The sequence below is a fragment of the Protopterus annectens genome, chromosome 14.part0, assembly GCF_019279795.1.
Source record: "Protopterus annectens isolate FY-2018-M chromosome 14.part0, PAN1.0, whole genome shotgun sequence".
NCBI lineage: Eukaryota > Metazoa > Chordata > Ceratodontiformes > Protopteridae > Protopterus > Protopterus annectens.
The window spans coordinates 247,320,461-247,337,798 of NC_056748.1; the positions used below are offsets into that span (position 1 = coordinate 247,320,461).

At 44.9% G+C, this 17,338-nt stretch overlaps 1 protein-coding gene across 1 annotated transcript in view; it reads left to right on the forward strand.

Annotated features, from left to right (window-relative positions):
- Window positions 1-17,338, forward strand: part of ENO4 (enolase 4) — a 1,153,105-nt gene that overhangs the window by 587,784 nt on the left and 547,983 nt on the right. The gene's annotated exons all lie outside the window — the stretch shown is intronic.

Consider the following 17,338-nt stretch of genomic DNA (forward strand, 5'->3'; position numbering starts at 1 on the left):
ATATGCTACAATCAAAGGCAACATCCTAAAAATTCAACTGCAATTGAACCAAATTAATTTCTCTGCATAGTGTAACATGTTGCTCCAGATGATCTATATGTTTCATAATGACTGAAATAAAAAAATATTGTTTTCTAATGCAGATTTGCTTAGACTCAAAATGTTTTTGAAACTAAAAAAATGACATAAAAAGATTTGAATTGTAGTGAAACAGTAATGTATCTTAAGATTGACAGTAGACATAAGACACAACTGAATCTGCAAATAAACTGATGTGCAATTTCTTCATCAGCTATTTTCCCACTCTATGTATCATAGCTGTCTTCTATGTCTCACAAAGGGAAGCCTAAAACAAGAAAACATTAAACTTCTTGCAGAATGTAAATGACCTTACAGGTGTAGATTAAAAGCAAAAAATCCAAAAAAAAAAGTATTGAATTAAATTTAGAAGTTTAGTGTGCAAATAACAATGTCACAAGAATGCATTTGGATAGAAATTACCTTGTGAATTTGATAAAGGAAGATTTCGGGTTGGGCCTCAATAGATATAGAAGAGGAAAAAAGGACAATAATGGCAGATTTGTGTAGCAAGGTGTTATTGGCAAGGAGGGATTGCACTGGAATGTATTTATACTCTCCCTAAAACTACTGATCTGATGATGTCAATTTTCATTATTTTTTCAACTAATGGGTTTGGTTCTGATCCTCAGATCTGACTCGGCTGTTATATCATCTCATGGCCTTCACAAACTCTCGAGCTCCTTTCCTACTCATAATGCACCACCTCCAACATTCAAATCTCTTTTCCTACTTTGGTGTCTAGACGTGGTCACTTTCATCTCTCAAGTTTACAGTGGGAGATAAGTCCTGTTTTAATATTTCCTATCTAAGAAATCCTTATTTACAACTATTTCTTTAATCATTAATTTTATTTCTAACTTGTTTCTACTATCCTTTTTCATACACTTTTGAGTGTAAGCTTTCCTACTATAGTTTGTATGCCTAACTTTCTTTCCCTATTCCCTATTATACTTAGTAGGTACCTCTTTCATTACCATAGTTGGTATTTTCCCTATCTACAAGATTATTGTAGTTCTTCAGTACCATTGTTGGTATTTAATTTTTCCTCTTCTTTCTTATTAGAAAAAGTTTAGTTTAGTACATCTCTTGTTATGATAATTTTTTTTCTTTAAAAATGTCTGAAAAATGTCCAACAGGATTCATAAAGTGTGATAAGTGTGGGCATAAGTTGCCTTATTCCAATGCCCAAAATCTTTGTGCATATTGCTTGGGCCCAGATCATTTACAACAGTATTGCAGTATCTGTCGTGGGTTATTCCCCCAAGCATTAGCCAACAAGAAGTATAAATTGATTTTAAAAGCCTTGCTGCCAACTTTCTTCTCTGAAGCCATTACTGGGGTTCAATGCCTCAAACACAAATCTAGAGACCCTACAAAAAGGTCTAAACCTTCTGATTCTCCAGCTTGTTCTTCCTCGGAACCTAAAAAGAAGAAAGAGAAACTGGATCTGAAATGACTTACTATCTGACCCTCATCAGAGCCAATCAAGCATGTTATGGTTCCTACACCCTCAGATCTGAAATCTTTACCAAGGACAACTTATTCTCCTAGTCTGGATCCAGTCTGATCCAGAGTGCCCTTTCCCTTTTTACTCTTTTACACTCCAAATCGCCATCCCTAGTAACTTCTCATTCCTCCGGGAGTCTCATGGAAGCAAATTTGGAGAGGATAATGAGGAAATTCTTCACAGAGCAAATTCAGATGAGAGTTCTAATCATTCCTATCTGTTTGGGTCAGGAAGTCTGATCATCTACTACTCCACTGATTACAGTTCCTTCTTTAATCTAACCTATTGATGTTATGTGATCCTATCTCGCCTACATTCTGTACTGATGGGCTCGGAGCCGATCCCTCGGCTCTGACTCGGCACGCTTATGCTATAGAGTGAGGCCTCTTATTGGCTGAGCTATCTTTATCCCAGGATGCACCACCACTAATCCCCCAGATCTCGTTTGCCGCTTACAAGCTTAGACGTGGTCTCAACTTGGCTGGGCTAAGTACTATTTATTTAGGCTTTTTCCTGTCAGAAATTTGCTTGCTTTAAATCCAAAAGCTGTTTTAACAGCTATTGTTGTCGTACGAGTGTGTATTGATCAGTTTTGTTGAGAAATTCGTGTTTTTTTCGTCAGGGAAGGTTTCCCGATGTTCTTCATCTCACATTGCTGCAGTCCTTACACTTGGGTAGTCCGCTGTCCTCGGTCGGCCCGAATATCAAAGTATAAGGCTGACGTCGGTCAAGGCGCATTTGACTGACATCAGGACGTCAGGGTACAAATGCGCATGACCGACGTCATATCCTCAGTCTTTTTTGCCGCATGGTCCGATGCAGAAGCAGCATTGCAAGTGCCGGTTGGCGTTCTGAGATTTTTCGATTTCGAAGTTTCAGACCGAGTTCAAAGTTGGCTAAGTACCCGTTGGGAATATTTTAGTTTTTCTTGCCTCAGTGATTTACGGATGTCAGAAAAAGTCAATAATTGCATTTCTTGTGGGAAACAGATACCGCATAGAGATTATCATACTTTGTGTATTCCTTGCTTAGGGCCTGAGCACGACGTTGTTGGCTGTCGCTCTTGTGCTAGATTTAATAAACGCACTATAAAGAGAAGGTTGGATTGTGCTAGGTTAGTCTTTGGGAAGCGGTGCAATTATAAAATGCCGTCGGATGCTCCGACGCCCGCTTCTTCGAAGAAGCGCAAGGACAAAGCAGTTAAGCCTAGGCTAGAAGAACCGTTTGTACCGGACGCCGGTTCTTTAGAGATGTCGGTGGAGCCGGTGGCTCCACCGGAGGTTTCTTTGTGTTCCCAGGGTGAGACTTTATTATTGCAAGATGTGGCCTCTCAGGAGGCAAGTCAGGCTGAGGGGGCTTCTCAGGTTACTATACTCCCCTCCCTTCCTAGGGTGGCTAGGCCCTCTCCTTCTGTTTCTAAGGCTTCTCCCAGGGGCAGGCCGGGTTTACCTTCAGTTGGTGTTACCCCTAGCTCTTCAGGAACTGTGCCCAAGAAGCATATGCTTAAAATGGCAGAAGATTTGATTACTTTGATTAGGGGTTCTATGCCCCCTCCTGATAAGAGACCTAGGGTGGAGCCTGAGCTGGGGGGTTTTGAGCAGGCTTCAGATGTTTCAGAGTCTTCGGCTGAAGACTTGCAGGAGTACTCTCCTTATTCTGATTCTGATGTGGATGATTCTACTCCTTCTGCTTCTCCTCCTGAGGATTTTTCTTTTTCAGAAACTCTTCATTCCATGAGGGAGCATTTTAAGTGGGAAGGTCAGGACTTCTCTGATTCCAGGAAAAGGCTTAGGGAATTTTTGTTTTACCCCAGCATAGGCCTTTGGCTATACCTCCTGTTTTGGATGTAGTGGGAGATGTTTTACAGAGGCTTCTCTTAATCCTGATTCTTTGCCTCCTGCTCCTGTTAAGCGGATAGGTATTACAGGGTGCCTGAAGCTCATAAGTATCTTTTAAGAGTCCTAGGGCAGACCCAGAAACTGTTAGCCAGGGGCCTAAAGGTGTTAAGGCTTCTGTTGTTAAGAATCCGGTTCCTGCAGACAAAGAGGCTAGGGCCTTGGATAGATGGGGAAAGAAAGTTTATACTTCTTCCACTCTTGCTATGAGGGCTTTGAATTGCCAGTTTCACATGTTGAAATACCAAAACTATCTCCTTTCACAATTGAAGTCTAAGGTTGATGCTCTGGCAGTAGGTATTGATTGTAAAGAGTTGCAAGATTTAGTACATGTTTCTGAACAGGTGGGTAAGCATTCTTTGCAATGTGGTTTTGATGCTGTACAGGCCTCGTCTAGGGTGGCTGCCACTGGGTCAGTTCTTCGCAGGCACGCCTGGCTAAGGGATCAAAATTTGTCTGAACATGTTAAAACAAGGATTTTAGATGCTCCTTTACAATCTGACGTGTTGTTTGGTCCTCCTGTTGAGGCAGTTTTAAAGAAAATGGAAGACAAAGCTAAGTCTATGCAGACTGTTAAAGATTTTTTGCAGGTCCAGCCTCCAAAGTTTAGTAGAAATTGGCCTACTAAGGGGTGGACGTATCCTTCTTATGATTCCCAGTCTAGGGGTAGATCTAGACGTGGTAGGGGCAGAGCTCAGGGCTCTTTTAGGCCTAGAACAGGGAGTTCTCCTGCACAGTCTTCGGGTGAGGGCAGGGGTCAGTCCTTTTGTAAACAGACCCAATGACCTACCTTTTCAGCTGCCAGAGCCTTCTTGTCTGGCAGCACCTTTGGGAGGAAGGTTGGCACTTTTCAAAGAAAATTGGAGTTTAATTACCCAAGACAGATGGGTATTGGATATCATACACCACGGCTACAGGTTTTATTTCCATACCTTGCCTCCTTTCAAAGGCATGCCAGACGTTCCTCCTCAACAAAGAATAGAGGCTCACAAGCAGGTTTCTCTGTTGCTCCAAATGGGGCCATACAGCCGGTCCCTATGCCAGAAGTGGGCCTAGGATTTTATTCTCGCCTGTTCCTAGTACCAAAGAAGGGGAACACGTGGAGACCAATTTTGGATTTATCTATCCTCAACACTTATCTGGACATTCCCAAGTTCAAAATGTTGATGTTGCAGCAGCTTTTACCTCTGCTGGGCAAAGATCATTGGATGGTAACTTTGGATCTCAAGGAGGCTTACCTTCATGTTCCTATCAGGCTAAGTTGCAGGAAGTATCTGCGTTTTCGAGCTGGGACTTCTCACTATCAGTTCTCTGCATTGCCCTTTGGCTTATCTACTGTGCCCAGAGTGTTCACGAAGGTTCTGGCTCCAGTGATAGCTTTCTTCAGGCTAAAAGGAATACAGATCTATCCTTATTTGGACGACTGCCTGATTCTGGCTCAAGGAAGGGAAGAGCTTCTTCATCATTTGGAATATGTGATAGCAGTGCTAAGATGCCTGGGGTATTCTGTGAACGAAATAAAGTCCAGTCTAGTACCCTCTCAGGACATGTGCTTTCTGGGTGTGAGACTGAATACAGCATCCCAGATGGCCTTTTTAACCCCGGACAAACAAAAGAGTCTATCCCTTTACTTCCATCAACTATCTCATCAGTCCGGGCTGACTGCAAGGACAGTCCTTCAAGCCTTAGGGTTCATGGCATCTTGTATTCTGGTGCTTCCCAATGCCAAACTGCATATGAGGAAGCTACAATGGTATCTCAAAAATGTATGGACACAGCACTGCCAGGATCTGGACACTGTCATTCAAATAATACCTTGCATTCAAAAGGAATTTTTGTGGTGGGCTCAGGAATGTCACCTAAACAAGGGACTCTCTGTGACCCGGCCAGAGGCGAGTCAGATTTTAACGACAGATGCCTCAGACAAAGCTTGGGGAGCTCATCTGAATGGAAAGTGGATACAAAACAAGTGGCCTGTCAGACTACAACATCTACATATCAACATGAAGGAGATGTTAGCAGTCCAGTTTGCATTAATAGCTTTCAATGAATTACTTCTTCCAGGGCAGGTGTTGATTCTAACAGACAACACAACTGTCATGTGGTACATCAACAAGCAAGGGGGAACACATTCTTATCCTCTATGCAGGCAAGCAATGATTTTGTGGGAGACTGCTCTCAGTTTACAGCTCAATCTTCAGGCAAGGTTTCTGCCAGGAGCACAGAACTCCTTAGCAGATGTGTTGAGCAGACGAATTATGGATCCCCACGAGTGGAAATTGGATCCTCATGTATTTCAGAAATTGACAGTGTCATGGGGAACTCCAGACATAGATCTGTTCGCTTCTCCACTAAACCATCAGCTGCCAAAGTTTTGCACAAAAAGGTTTCATCCCACAGCTTGGAGAGTGGATGCTCTTTCTTTCAATTGGAGCAATCTTCATGTGTATGCCTTTCCACCTCTGCCTCTCCTCCCAAAGGTACTTCTAAAGGTCAGACAGGACAAGCCAAGGATGATTTTAATAGCTCCGGATTGGCCTCGACAGCACTGGTACCCATTACTGAGAAGTCTGGTATGGAAGCCTCCATGGCCTTTGCCTTGATTCCACACCTGTTGTCGCAGGAGGACAGCCATTTGCTAAATGTCAAGCTTCACTCTCTGCACCTGACAGCCTGGCATATTCTGTTTTGAACCATAGTGGGCCTCCACTTCCTCAGCAAGTTTTGAATGTTATTTTGGAAGCTAGAAGGCCTAGTACAAGGAAAGTGTACGCAGACAAATGGAAGAGATTTTTATTTTGGAGTGCAGCAAAGATTTTGATGTTTCTGAGCCTAATTTGTGTGTGGCTCTTCAATATCTTACTGAGTTACTAGACAAAGGTTTGTCTTTCTCTTCTATTAAAGTTCATGCTGCAGCAATTTCGGCTCACTATGATTGCGACCCACCATTGTTTTCTCATCCTTTGTTCAAGCAATTTCTTAGAGGGGCAAAGAATATAAGACCCCCACGAAGAGCTCCTACTCCTGCTTGGGATCTCAATTTTGTGTTGGAGAAACTCACTTTACAACCTTTTGAGCCTGCAGCTACTTCTGAGTTGAAATATTTGTCATGGAAGACTGCTTTTTTGTTGGCCATTACCTCTGCAAGAAGGGTTTCTGAATTGCAGGCCCTTATGGCGGTTGAGCCTTTCTTGATTTTCCATAAGGATAGGGTATCATTACGTACTAATCCTTCCTTTATGCCTAAGGTGGTTTCTAGTGTGGCTTTAAACCAAGCTATTCATTTGCCTACTTTTTATGCAAATCCCCAAAATAAAGGGGAAAAGATTTTGCACACTTTAGATGTACACAGGCAGTTGCGTTATTATTTGGACAGAACTAAAGGGTTCAGGCAGTCTCAGCAGTTGTTTGTTTCTTTTGCTTTGAGTTCTCAGGGCAGGCCTGTGTCAAAACAAACTATTTCTAAGTGGATTGGGTTTTGCATTGCTTTCTGTTATTCCCATCATGGCAAGGAGATTCCAGCTGGGATTAGGCCTCATTCCACTAGGGCTACTGCCACTTCAACAGCTTTTTGAGGGAGTGGCAACCAAGGATATTTTGGAGGCAGCTACTTGGAGTTCAGTGCATACTTTCTCTAGGCATTATCACCTGCCACTTTACTCTAAATCCAGGGCTGGTTTTGCCACTGCTGTTTTGCAGGGCATTTTGGCAGCTCCTGCTTCCTTGTAGTTAGCCATCCTCCCTTACCTCTGCTTTGGGATTATACCCAAGTGTAAGGACTGCAGCAATGTGAGATGAAGAACATAGTACAGTTTTGTACCTACCATAAATGTAGATGTTCGAAGATCCACATTGCTGCAGTCCAATTTACCTCCCTCCTTCCCTCTGTAGTTAGAGGTGGTTGTGTGGGTTGGGTTGTACATATTGTGTATATTGTATATATTGTACATATAGTTAGTGCAAGGGTGGTTGGTTGGTTGTTTGCTGCCTTTTGGTTTTGACCTTTATTTTTAGGGTCTTCTGACATCTGGGGCAAGAAAAGACTGAGGATATGACGTCGGTCATGCGCATTTGTACCCTGACGTCCTGATGTCAGTCAAATGCGTCTTGACCGACGTCAGCCTTATACTTTGATATTCGGGCCGACCGAGGACAGCGGACTACCCAAGTGTAAGGACTGCAGCAATGTGGATCTTCGAACATCTACATTTATGGTAGGTACAAAACTGTACTTTTTAGTTAGAGGGGCCTTCCCCTGTTGCTTTCCTATTACTGTTTCTTTTGTGGGTCAAGTGCCCGTTTAAGTTAGAAGGTCTTGACTCTCTCTCTTTCTGTGTGGTTTGGTCACTGTATTGTGTAAAAAAAAAAAAAAAAAAACTTTTATATTGTTGTTCTTGAACTATTTAGTTTGTTGTATTTCTCTTTATACAGGTACTGTTTTTCGAAAGTAGTATGTCCAAAGAGCATAGACCCTCCGGGTTTAAAAAGTGCACGAGGTGTGGTTATAAAATGTCCATAACGGACGACCACTCCTTGTGCGTCTATTGCTTAGGCGCCAAGCACCTACAAGAATCTTGTAGCGTGTGTCACGCCTTTTCATCAAGAGTCCTCCAGGAGAGGAAAAACAAATTAATCCTCAAGGGGTTAATTAAGCCATCCTTCGAGGAAGCTTTATCTTCCTCTCCTTCACCTTCAAAAAAGAAGAAAGCGTCGGCTCCGACCAGTCAGTCGGAACCGACTGCTAAAAAATCTAAGCAGACTTCTCCATCGGCTCCACGGACTTGGAGCCGAGGCGAACGTGTGCCTCGATGCCTCCAGCCTCGACCCTCTGGTTTCGAGCCGAGGACTGGGGCATCGAGGCGGGTCACCTTCATCGGCTCCACTGATATTGGAGCCGATAAGGGTTGCCGGCTCAGACTCTTCCCCCTCGGAGCCGAAGTCCTTGTCGACACCGAGGGATATTGCCTTGAGATCTCCCTCGGAGCCGATAGTGGTAGAGTCCATTCGGAGCCGGTCCCCGAGTCCTTTGGAGCCGATGGAGAAATCGGTTCGGGCCTGATCGGTATCCTCCAGATCATCCAAGATGTCTGATTCGGACATCGACAGGGTGCTCCTAAGACTCTTCCAGTCTCCGGTGTTCCAAAAGCTAGTTTCGGCTCCAGCCCATTCGGCTTCGGAGCCGATGGTCCACTTCCCTACTATGGTTCCTCCTCCAACAGCCTCAGCACCATTGGAGCCGGTGCTGGTGGAGCCGGTGGAGGTTTTAGGGTCGGGCCCGACCCTTGCTCCAACTCCGGCTCTTGGGTCGGAGTTCAGTACACGGACTTCTTCCGTCGGCCCTGGGGGGAGGCTTCGGGATTGATGTTTTCAGTCCCAAGTCTCCCTCTTGGTGCGTCGGCAGCGGGAGTGCCATCCACTGTCATGGCCATGGAGGTGGGACCCTCCTAGGACTCAGGGCTATGAGGAGTGCGTTAGCCAAATCTTCCTTGGCTACCTCCATGGTCTCCCCAGCTCCTTCCCTGCATACCGAGGCTGGGTCTTTGGCAGTCCCCCTGTCCTTAGACAGCGGAGCCCCGGGGCCTGAGGTTACCCCCACTGGGGTTTCTCCCCCTCCTGGAGGTCCTTCTGAAGCCTCTTCGGAAGAACCCCCCAGGAAGAGATCGTGCAAGAGGAAGCACATTGACTCCCCTGATGAGTCTCTTACATCAGACACTGATCTCGATGATGCAGAGGGGTCCCCTAAGTCGACCTCGGATGATGTCTCCTTTGCAGACATCCTGGAAGCCCTAAAACAACGAGGCGACTGGCAGACCAAACCTCCTTCTGCTGATGAGTCGGTGTTCCTGAAGGCCTTCGGGGCTCAGCCCTCCGCCTCCTGGGTGTCTCCGCCCTTCGATGAGCTCTTGGATTTGATCTGTCGAAGGGCGTGGGAACACCCAGACTCTGTGGAACCGGTGCCTGCTCATCCGAATAAGTTCCTCTCGGCACCCCCTGCAAAAGAGTTTCTAACTAAAGGTGTGGCTGTAGATGCTTTGGTGGTGGCATCTGCTACCCAGCAAGATGTAGCAGAGGCTTCGACGTCTGTCCATCCTCCTAATAAGGAGTCTAGGAGCATGGATCGGTACGGAAAGCGCACCCTGAGTTCAGCAGCCTTTACATTAAGGTCCTTGAACTACCTTACGCACTTTACTAGATTTCAGAGGGATCTGATTAAAGAACTATCCGATACCCTCTTGGGTAACCTGCCTGAGGAGCTGGCCCAGACAGTTGGCTCTCAGCTGGCTACAATGTCGTCCATCTCAAACTCGTCCATGAGGCTCATTTCTTATGCGGCCGAAGGCGGTAAGCAGCAGTACAGGCATTGCTCTCCGGAGACAAGCCTGGCTCCGCCTGTGTCATTCAGCGGAGGCCTTTAAGTCTTCCTTTGCCGACGCCTTTGATGGGTCCTCCCTGTTTGGCCCCAACGTAAAGCACACACTCACCCGCTGCGAACAGGAGGGTAAGACTCTGACTGCCGTAGGGGCACGATTTTCCACTCCCTTTCGGCCTTATCCCAAGGCTAAAAGAGGAGGGAAAATGTGGTTCCGTAGATCTCAGAAGCCTTACCCCTCTCAGCAGGATGATCCCCCTTCCAGAGGCAGAGGAGGGGGAAATTCTTCAGGAAGATGCCGTCCCAGAGGCGGCAGAGGCCCTCGCAACACTGGAGACCGTGAGTCCTTTCGTGGCTCTTCAGCTTTTCACAGTCCCTGAGGGATTGCCCGACTGTGCAGCTCCGGAGCCAGTCGGGGGTCATTTTTCGAAGCACCTGAAAGCCTGGGAAGGTATCACTCAGGACCGATGGGTGCTTCAAATTATCGCCGGAGGTTACACCATCCCTTTCTCTCACTCCCCACCTCAGTCCAAAAAAATCCCGGACCCGCCACCCAGTCAACGGGATACTGCAGCCTCAGAAGTTTTAAAGCTGCTGCAAAAAGGGGTCATCCAACCGGTCCCCGCAGACCAGATCAGATTAGGGACTTACTCAAGATTCTTTTTGGTGCCAAAAAAGACCGGGGACTTGAGGCCCATTTTGGACCTCAGCATCCTAAACCATTCAGTCAGAAAGTCCAAGTTCCAAATGGTCACCCTACAAACCATTCTCCCATTCTCCCATTGCTGGAGAAGGGTGTTTGGATGTGCTCCATAGATCTCAAGGACACTTATTACCATATCATGGTACATCAAGCGTCCAGGAGACATCTGCGCTTCAGCCTAGGAGGCAGTCATTTTCAGGTCCGTGCGCTGCCCTTTGGTCTCACCACAGCCCCCAGGGTGTTCACCAAGTGTTTGGCAGTTGTGACTGCTCACCTGAGAAGTCTAGGATTCCAGGTGTTTCCGTATCTAGACGACTGGCTCCTAACTGCCACCTCCAGGCATCTACTACTGCAGAGCCTTCAAGCTACTATATCACTGGGCAGTTCCCTTGGAATCACCTTCAATTGGCCAAAGTCTGTGTTGCTGCCATCTCAACGAATAAGATTCATAGGGGTAGAGATAGACTCAAACCGAATGCGGGTCTATCTACCTACAGACAGAATACAAACCATACAGACTCAAGTTCGAGCCTTACTTCCCAGGTCCAAAGCTCCAGCCAGGATGGTCCTGCAGCTATTGGGATCCATGTCCGCCATGGTTCTTCTAGTCCCCTTGGCAAGGTTGCACATGAGAATTCTCCAGTGGCTTCTTTCAGCTCAGTGGTCCTTTCAGGAACTCCCTCTCAGTCACCTCATATGGATCACGGAATCTTGCAAACAGGACCTTCACTGGTGGCTAGTGCCCTCCAATTTGGATCAGGGACGACCCTTTGTTCTACCTCCTCCCGCAGCCACTTTGACCACGGACGCCTCCCAGATGGGGGGGGGGGCATTCCCTGGGCAGGTCAGTCCAAGGCAAATGGCACCCAGAAGAGACCCTACTTCATATCAACATCCTAGAAATGAGGGCAGTACTTCTGTCCCTTCAAGCCCTTCATGATTATCTCCCTCAGGGCGTAATTGCCGTTCACTCAGACAACATCTCAGTTGTCTGGTACCTGAACAAACAGGGAGGGACCAGATCCTATCCTCTTTGCAGAGAAGCCATGAGAGTTTGGGAATGGGCAGTCTCGACCAAACGCTTTCTAGTGGCTACTCACATACCGGGCAAGTCCAATGTGATAGCCGACAGATTGAGCAGAACCATCCTCTCTCCTCATGAATGGTCTCTGAATATGACAGTTGCAAGTCAGATTTTCAGCAAATGGGGAGTTCCGTGTTGCGACCTCTTCGCAACTTCTCTGAATGCGAAGTGCAAAGAATTCTCTCTAACCCCGGCTCCGGGGAAGAGCCCCATGGACACACTAGTCCGTCCTTGGCCCACAGGCTTGCTTTATGCCTTCCCTCCAGTTCCTCTCCTACCCAGGGTGATTCAAAAGGCATCTCTCTTGGGGAGCAAAATGATCTTAATTGCTCCTTAATGGCCTCGTCAAGTATGGTTTCCCTACCTTCGGAAATATGCTCTGGAAGGTCCATGGTTCCTGGATCAGATCCCAGATCTTTTGGTTCATCAGTCGGGACTATTCCACCAGTCCCTGCACACCTTAAAATTGACTGCTTGGCTCCTCCTCTTCCGACTATAGTCAGGAGTCATACATTGGATCCAGAGGTTGTACACATATTATCTTTGGCCCATAAGTCTGCTACAAAGAAACTGTATTCTAGCAAATGGAAAAGATTTGCTATTTGGGCTCAACTCCGCGGCCTGGACCCCATCTCTATTCCCGTGGCAGAAGTACTAAAATTTTAACTTCTCTTTTCAATCAAGGCTCTTCAGTCTCTACCATCAAGGTCCTATTGGCAGCGATTTCCAATTTTCACGAATCCATAAACCCACCTTTAATGAGCAACAGATTGTGTAAGACCTTCTTGAAAGGTGCTGCTCTATTAAGACCTCCGATTTCTCATCCTGCACCTCCATGGGATCTCGATATAGTGTTACGCGCCTTGACTTCCTCCCCTTTGAACCGGCTACATGTGATCTAAAGTTTCTATCATGGAAGACAGCTTTTCTGGTGGCAATTACTTCTGCCAGAAGAGTTTCAGAGCTTCAAGCTTTGTCAGTAAAACCCCGTACTTGGTTTTCCACAAAGACAGAGTATCTCTCAGGCCAAATCCTTCCTTTGTCCCTAAAGTTTGTTCCAGTTTCTGCTTACAACAATCGTTAGAACTTCCAGTCTTTTTTCCAAAATATTCTAACAAAGCAGAATTCATATTCCACACACTAGATGTTCACAGGCAGTTGCGTTTTTATGTAGACAGGACCAAACAAACAAGGAAAACAGATCAGTTGTTTGTATCCTTTGCAGAGAATAAATTGGGCAAACCTGTCACAAAGGTCACTATTGCCAAATGGATCAGGGACTGTATTACTCAAGCTTATTCCTTTTCTAACAAAGAGCTTACCACCTCTGTCAAAGCTCATTCTACAAGGGCTATGGCTACTTCGATAGCATTTCATTCCAAGCTTGCCGTTAGTGACATTTGTGCTGCAGCTACATGGTCTTCCCCGCACACTTTCATTTCCCACTACAAATTGGATGTGGCATCTAGAGGACGAGCTTCATTTGGTTCCACAGTGCTCAGGAGTGTTTTCCAATGAGCCACCCAGGATTTAGGTGCTAGGACGCTGTCCCATCAGTACAGAATGTAGGCGAGATAGGATCACATAACATCTTTTAGTTATGTACTTACCATAACTTTAGATGTTTGGGATCCATCTCGCCTACATTCCTAATAACCCACCCTCCCTCCCCCTTCCTTGGAGATCAGAGGATATCAGAAGGTCCGAATCCTGTTGTTTCATCTTGAAACATCTAACAATGTTATATAAACAAGTTGTGCATGTGTGCATGAATGCGGATAAACAAGATCTGGGGGATTAGTGGTGGTGCATCCTGGGATAAAGATAGCTCAGCCAATAAGAGGCCTCGCTCTATAGCATAAGCGTGCCGAGTCAGAGCCGAGGGATCGGCTCCAAGCCCATCAGTACAGAATGTAGGCGAGATGGATCCCAAACATCTAAAGTTATGGTAAGTACATAACTAAAAGTTTTAGAGTCTTCGGATCCTAGCATTATGAGTCCATAAGGTTCAGATCCAAAGAAAGCACTGTCTTCAGATCGGAATACTGCTCTGAGTGCACCAGCTCTGACATCCTCGGAGCAGGTTGACTCTTGGAGCAGAAGCATCCCTGTCAGATCCAGGAGGTTGTAGTCAACTCTGAGGTTTTCATAGCCATCTCTTCCTGTTGGAGCCTTGGCACTGGACAGCTTAGCTCTGACTTCCATCTCTGGGGGATTGTTCTTGGGGTGGAGGGAGGTGATGATCAGAAACTTGGTTTCTTGGCACCATTATCTTCCTTCTCCCTGGGGCAATAAGCTTCACTGGATCACCTTGCAGAGAAAGTCCCTAGGAAGAGAAAGTGCAAAAGGAGACACTTGGACTCTCCTCAAGAGTCAGTCACTGAAGATAATGATTTCAGTGACAGAGAATGGTCTCCAAAATCACCACCCAATGACATCTCATTTGGAGACATTCTTGGGATCCTTAAGCAGAAAGATGGCTGGTCTTCCCAAGACTGTTCTCCAGAGAAATCAGTATTTCTGGAAGCCTTTGCCACTGGCCCATCTACCTCCTGAGTTACTCTGCTTGCCAATGAGCTCATTGATTTTATCTCTAGGCAGTCATAAAGGGAACATGATACGGTAGAGCCAATCCCCAAGAGACAAGAACAGATTCTGGCTCCACCAGTAGGCAGGGAATTTTGGGGTAAGTGGGTGCCAGTAGATGCCATGGCAGCAGCTACAAAAAAGGGACTCATGGAACAGAGTTCCACTGTCCATCCTCCTAATAGACAGTCTAAGACAATAGACATATTTGGGAATTGTGTTTATGCTTCAGTGACTTTTGCACTCAGATTGCTGAACTATCTGGTACATTTTATGAAACTTGAAATAGATTTGATAAAAGAGCTATTAAAATCTCTATCTGGAAGTGACACTGCTGAGGCTCAATCTTCAATAGCCTCTCAGGTGGCCACCCTACAAGTTATATCTTATTCATCCATGAGGCTAATCTTGCACACTGCAGAAGGCACCTCAAGAGCCACAGGTTCAGGTATTTCCATTAAGAGGTGTGCCTGACTGCGCCTGTGTATTTTTTTGGAGCCCTTCAAGTCCACGTTTCTCAATGTACCCTTTGACGACACTTCTTTGTTTGGCCCCACAGTGAAGGACTCGTGCTCCAGGTGTGAGAAAGATGGAAAAACCCTCCCTTCATGGGCATGTATTTTTCTACCCCTCAAAAGACCTTTTCCAGGAAACAATGGAGAGGTCACAAAATGTGGTTCAGAAAATCTGACGGTCCTTTCCAGGACACACATGAAGATAGTTCCTACAAAGGCACAGGGGAGAGCTAAAATGGAAGGGGACATCCCCATGGTAGAGTAGGCCCACAAAACTGGGGATCTAGAGATTCTTTATCTGACAGACCCTTTCAGCACTCCTGAATGGAGAGATGACTGCATACCTCTGGAGGCAGTCGGGGGTCACTTATCTCTACACCAGAGAGCCTGGCTAGATATAACAAAAGACATTTGGGTACAGATAATTATTTCCAGAAATTAAATAATTCCATTTTCCCTACCTCCTCCTTTGTCAAGAAAATTTCCCAAGTTTCCAAAGTTCCACTCAATCAGAGGAAAGCAGCAGCACTAAAAATTCAAAAGCTGCTTGAAAAAAAGAGTCATTCAAGAGGTACCACCAGACCAAACAGAATCCAGAACTTAAGATTATTTTTAGTGCCAAAGAAAACAGTGTACTCGAGACCAAATTTGGATCTCAGTGTATTGAACAAGTCAGTTTGACTCGCAAAGTTTTGGATGGTCATTGTTTAGTCCATTCTGCCCTTTCTGGGCAAGGGCGATTGAAGATGCTTGATAGATCTTCAGAATGCAAACTGTCACATAAAGATGAACAGATGATTCAGAGACCTTTGGTTCCATCTCAACATCATCCTGGGCAGTAACACCTGTTGATCCTCTGACTGATTTTATGGCTCAGCTGGCTTGGAAGGACCCTAACATGGTGGAACTAGTACCAAAGAAACCAGATAGGATTTTGTCAGCACCCAAGGAAAGGAAGAATTGGTGCAAGGGTCCAGCAGTAGATGCCATGGTGGTAACAATGGCCACCAAGAAGGAACTATCAGTAAAATGTTTCTCTGTCCACCATGAGGTAATACATGGTGTTGAACAAGTTTGAGAAATGAACTTATTCTTCAATGACTTTCATGCTTCAAGCACTAAACTATTTGACTCATGTAATCCGATGTCAGACAGATTTGACTAAGAAGCTCAATAAATCTTTCTTAAGTAACCTGCCTGTGAATGTCCAGAAGACTATGGACTCCCAGATCCTCACCTTGCATTCTATATCAAACATTACCATTTGACTGTTATTGAATGCAGCTGATGGTACGGTGAGACCAACTCACATTGATATTACTGTATGCTGTCATGCCTGGATACATCTTTGTGACTTCTCAGAAAGCTTTAAGACATCCTTCATTAATACCTCATTTGATGAATCCACATGCCTTGGATTAAAATGTAAAATACACTGTAACCAGGAGTCAACAGGATGGTAAAACCCTCTCTGCAGTAGGAATTTGTTTCTCCACCCCTCAGAGGACCTTCTCTAGGAACCAGAAGAATGTCAAGAAACTTATTAGAAGCACATGCTGCACCATGCATCTTAGCATGTTTAACCTTTCTTTTAGGTTAACTCAGGTCTGTCAGTGTGGCTGTCATTTTGGGATTTTTGTTCCTGTTAGGAGGGTAAAACATCATTATTTGAAGATGTACATAGTTTTGTGTATTAGTATTAAGTTAATAGGTTTTAGGGGGTATTGGGGGGTGTTTGTTTTTTTTTTATTTGAGGGCTTTCAATAAAACAAAAAGTTTTGTGCAAGATGTGACATAGGTTCAAATGGATATGACAAGAAACAACTGTATAAAAGTTCAACCTGTCAAACAGTGTATGCATGTAACACAAAAGCTGGAACTAGGCATTTAACAAAAAAGGCGTTATACATAAAAGGTCGGAATAATAACTTTTGAATGCAATTATGCTTCCTGTAATGTCTTTAAATGATGATCTCACAAATAAATACGAAAAAGAAGAGTAGTGAACTGTATTAGAAATGTAGAGTACAAATAGTTATGTTACAGGAGACACAGTTAGAACAGAACATGTGAATTTGATAAAGAAAGGTTTTTGGGATGGTTATTCAGTGGAATACATGGGACAAAGGAAAAGAGGAGTACTTATATTAATTGCAAGAGAAGCTACAATAGTGATAGAAGTGGACAAAAAAGATAATAATGGCAGATTTCTAGTGCTAAGGGGCTACTGGCAAGGAAGGAGGATTACACTGACATGTATTCATATTCCACCTAAAGCTGATATAATGGAGCTTAAGAAAATACTGGAAGAAATCATCAGTTTTCAGCAAGGAATATTACTTATAGGTGGGTACTAGAATGTGATTGGCAACAGTGAAGATATGTCTGGAGGGCCCAGAATGGAAAGTATAACAAAGGAGGGTAAATATTTGAAGAAATTTATGAAAATATTTGGCATGGAAGATGTGAATTCAGTCACAGGAGTTCAAAGTGAATTTACATATTATTCACCAAGATATAAAAACTGGGCTAGGCTACACAGAATTTACATTTCATGGGAACATGTGTATTTAACTGAAGGTCTTGATATGCATCCA